This window comes from Panthera tigris, chromosome A3, assembly GCF_018350195.1.
Source record: "Panthera tigris isolate Pti1 chromosome A3, P.tigris_Pti1_mat1.1, whole genome shotgun sequence".
Lineage (NCBI taxonomy): Eukaryota > Metazoa > Chordata > Mammalia > Carnivora > Felidae > Panthera > Panthera tigris.
Window position 1 is genome coordinate 109,143,309 of NC_056662.1, and position 4,941 is coordinate 109,148,249.

Consider the following 4,941-nt stretch of genomic DNA (forward strand, 5'->3'; position numbering starts at 1 on the left):
CACTATTCTATTTTCCTGTCTCTATGAATTTGACTACTCTAGGTACCTCACATAAGTGGGTATTTATATTTTTGTGACTGGCTTCTTTCACTTAGTATGATGTCCTCAAGGTTCATCCATGTTGTAGCACGTGTTAGACTTCCCTTCTCTTTTGAGATCGAATAATATTCCATTACATATAACCACATTTTGCTTTTCCATTCATCTGTCATTGGTTATTCAGGTTGCTTATGCTGCTATGAACATGGGTGTACAAATATCTCTTCAAGACTTTCATTTCTTTTGTATGTATACCCAGAAGCGGAGTTGCTGGGTCATATGGTAACTCTATTTTTAATTTTTTGAGAAACGGCTATACTGTTTTCCGTAGCAGCTGCACCATTTTGTATTTCCGTCAACAGCACCTGAGGGCTCCAGTTTCTCCACATCCTTGCCAACATTTGTTATTTTCTGTTTTTTGACAGTAGCCATCCTGATGGGTGTGATGTAGTATCTCATTATGATTTCGATTTGCGTTTCCCTAATAATTAGTGATATTGCAATCTTGCCTTATTTTAATGTTCTTAGTTGGTAAAACAAGAAGTTGGCAACTCGGCAAGGCTCTCCAGTTTTTCTTGTAAATGTCTTGGTCCTTGAAATCTGAACATCTGAGAGCCATCAGTGTCCTCTCTGTCTTCTCATCTTCCATTTACCTCCTCAATTCATTACAGTACAGCTTTGGCCCCAATCTTCTCCTGACACCTCTGTCCTCAGAGTCAACACATGATGAACTTATTGCCAAATAGAATGGATCTTCTTCAGTCCTATTATAATTGGTGAAAAGCATAGAACTCTGGAGTCAAACCTTAGGATCCTGTCTCCTTCGACATAGTAGGACCCCAATAAATGTAATTTCCACTCCTGGTCTTCCTGCAGGATAATTTCATCCCTTCCCATAGTTTCATTCTCCATCCTATGCACTGACTCCCAAATCTCAGGGAAGTACTAAGAGTGGGCAAAGCATACTGCAAAGAAGATAGGGATGAGTTATGTGGTCCCTGCTTTTCAGCAGCTTACAGGTGTTTGTTTGCTGAGAGACAGAAAGAGAGAAAGAGAGAGAGAGTGCACACAAGCAGGGGAGGGGCACAGGGAGAAGGAGAGAGAGAATCTCAAGCAGGTTCCAAGCCCAGTGCAGAGCCCGATGCTGGCCTTGAAATCACAACCTTGAGATCATGACCTGAGCCGAAATCAAGAGTCAGATGTGGGACACCTGGGTGGCTTAGTCGGCTGAGCGTCTGACTTCAGCTCAGGTCATGATCTCACGGTTCGTGGGTTCGAGCCCCGTGTCGGGCTCTGTGCTGACAGCTCAGAGCCTGGAGCCTGTTTCAGATTCTATATCTCCCTCTCTCTGCCCCTTCCCCACTCATGCCCTGTCTCTCTTTGTCCCAAAAATAAATAAACATTGTTTAAAAAAAAAAAGTCAGATGCTTAACCAACTGAGCCACCCAGGCACCCCAGGAGCTTACAGTTTAGTGAGAGAGTTGTGTGATAAAATGTCACAGGTGCTATGGAAGCAGCACGTCTGGAGCACAAGGAAAGGCATGGTGATTCCCAGTCTGTCTGAATCAGATAGGAAAGACCTCATAGATGGAGCTGGAACTGAAATAAGTTTCCAGGTGGAAACGGGGGAGACAAGTATCACATTAGCAAAAATACAGTGGGAAACTGTCAGTAGTTCACCACTGCTTGAGGTGGTAGGTATGTGAGGAATTGGGGGTAAAGCAGGAAGGGGCACATTAGGCACCATGCTAAAATGTTTGCATAATGAAGGCATTGGTTAGCTCCTGAAGGACTTTAGCCACAAAGAATCATATTCTGCATTTTAGAACTATTACTCTGGTGGCAGAGTGGAGAGTGGGCTAAAGAAAAGATTCGATCAAGGGGGGAAATGTTTTAGAAATCTCTTAGATGGCTAGTGAATCAGGTGAAAGCTAATGGAGGCCTGAGTTAAGACAGTCATAGTGAAAAAGGAGAAGAAGAATACAACACTAGAAATAGGACGGTCTGAAATTGACAGGACTTGGTCGCTAATTGGGTTTGAGAACAAGGAAAAAGAAGTCTAGGCTAACCAAGACGTTTCTGTCTTAGATGACTAAATAGATGGTAGTACTGTGAACTAAGATTGGAAATATAGGAAGAAGAAAAGGTTTTGAGGAAAAGGTGAGTTTAGTTAGGCACACTTTGAATTTGTGATCTTTCTATGGAACATTGAGGTGGTTATATAAAGGGATCAAGGCTATGGATAGAGATTTGTAAGTCTGTGATTGAAGCCATGTGAAGCGAATACAGCAGGTGTCCTGCCAATATCCACCCCGCCCCCACCATTCCCCCACCTGTCCACTTAAGGGCTTCCAACTGCAAGCACCTGTGACTCCATTGGGAGCCTCCTGGGAGGTCCAGCCACCTCTGGGGGTCATGGGCAGTGACTGCTAACGGATATGGAGTTTCTTTTGGGGGTGATGAAAATATTCTGAAATTAGATAGTGGCAATATTGCATACCTTTGTGAGTTAACTCAGAACCACTTTAAAAAGGTGAACTTTTATAGTTTGTGAATTATATCTCAATTTTTAAATGACTGTGTGAGGACTGGTCCTATGGCTCAGCCTAACAAAACTATTTGGTCCACAACTGTGCGCCATGTTTCATACCTCTGTGCCTTTGCTCACTGTTGCTTCCACTTGGAATTTTCTTTTTTTTCCCTCATTTCCCTCCCCCATATTTTCCAATTCTACTCCTTCAAAGCTCAGCTAAAATCCTCTTTGTCCATATGTTTAGCCTTCCCAGGTCAGACATATGTCTTGTACTTCTTTGCCACCTTCTAACCTTTTATTTTGCTTCCTATTTCTTTTTTACTCTTTTCTCTGTACGATAGATTTGACATACCTTATTAATAAAGGTTAGTCCCCCAAGATCAGTAACTGTTTCACCTATAGGTCCTGTCTAATGCCTTGCACATGGCAGCCTCTCAAAAAATGTTTATTGAATAGAGGCACCTGGGTGGCTCAGTCGGTTGAGCGACCGACTTCGGCTCAGGTCATGATCTCACGGTCTGTGGGTTATAGCCCTGCGTGGGGCTCTGTGCTGACAGCTCCGAGCCTGGAGCCTGCTTTGGATTCTGTGTCTCCCTCTCTCTCTGCCCCTGCCCTGCTCTCTCTCTCTCTCAAAAATAAATGTTAAAAAAATGTTTATTGAATCAATATATCAAGGACTGTAAAGTCTTTTTTTTATTTAAAAAAATTTTTTTTAACGTTTATTTATTTTTGAGACAGAGAGAGACAGAGCATGAACAGGGGAGGGTCAGAGAGAGGGAGACACAGAATCTGAAACAGGCTCCAGGCTCTGAGCTGTCAGCACAGAGCCCAATGCTGGGCTCGAACTCACAGACCACGAAATCATGACCTGAGCCAAAGTCGGCTGCTTAACCGACTGAGCCACCCAGGCACCCCAAGGACTGTAAAGTCTTAAGGGGGAGCTAGGAAAAAAGGCATGTAAGCCAAATTAACCTCAACTAGACTTCAGCTGCACACTTCATCATCATTTAAGGAACTATGAGTTTAAAGTCTAGGGTTATATAGTCAGAATTCTTTTTGGAGGTATCTGAGATTGTGAAGTTTGAGATATATGATCAGAGTACAAATTATAGTAAAATGTTCATCTCAGTAGAGTCTGATTAACTTTATTAAAAACAAAACCAGGGGGCCTGAGTGGCCCAGTCAGTTAAGCGTCCGACTTGGGCTTGGGTCATGATCTCCTGGTTCGTGAGTTCAAACCCCACATCAGGCTCTCTGCCTTCAGCACAGAGCCTGCTTCAAATTGTCTGTCTCCCCCTCTCTCTGCCCCACCCCTGTTCTTTCTCTTTCTCTCTCAAAATAAATAAGCATAAATAAATAAATAAATAAATAAATAAATAAAACAAAACCAACAAACAAAACCATGTAGTGATTTTATCCTGGACAGGACACCTGAAGCTATTAGTGGAGAAAGTGATGGTTTCTGGTCAACTGAGCACCAGTGCAGTAGGATATTCCCTTGATGAAGTGAAAAGGACTTTACTCCATGGTCACAGGGATTCCTGTGTCATTTAAACTCTTCGCTATTATTTTAAATTTCCCTTCACAGACTCAAGCTTATTAACTTTTCCCCTCTGTGCTTCCAGGAGGAGCTGTGGCACTCTGAAAAGCTCCACCTCTTAAATGTAATAGCTAACATTTATTGTGCATTCACTGTGTGAATTCTTAAAAGCGTCTTCCATTTGTTATGTCATTTAGGTCTTGCACAGCTCATGGGATAAGGACCGTTATCATCCAAGTTAACTGAGGCTGAGAAGGAAGCTCGCTGATGTTGGCATGCCCATGACCGCACAGCCGTTCAGTGGCAGAATCGTGATGCGTACCTGGGCAGACTACCTCCGATGCTCATTGCATGTGTGGTACACTCAAGGCATCTCTTCATTCTCACGACCCCATGGTGTACATAATTATCTCCCCTCATTTCACAGGTAAGAACACCAATTCTTAGTGAGATTGAGCGGCATGCACCCGTGACATGGCAGGGACTAGGTTGGATTCTGTCTTCTAAGTCCCATCCCAACCCTCTTCTAACTGGCTCTTTAGGGCTGGTGCGGTTTCCAGACTGTGAGTGAGGGAGCCCACTTGTCTAATTCCTTTGCTCTGACCAGTGTTGGTACAAGAGTTAATTTTAATACTGGCTCCTTATCCAGGTCTGTAGCACTTGTGTTCTCTTTCTCAGTTGACTTTTAAGATATATTATGGCCAGTTTACAGTATTTCAAAAGCAAGGTTTATAGTGAATATTTAATTAAAATGAAATCCAAAGGCACATTTATGCATTATTTTGTCCTTGGAGAAACGTATTTTACAACCACAAAGATAAACAGGAAT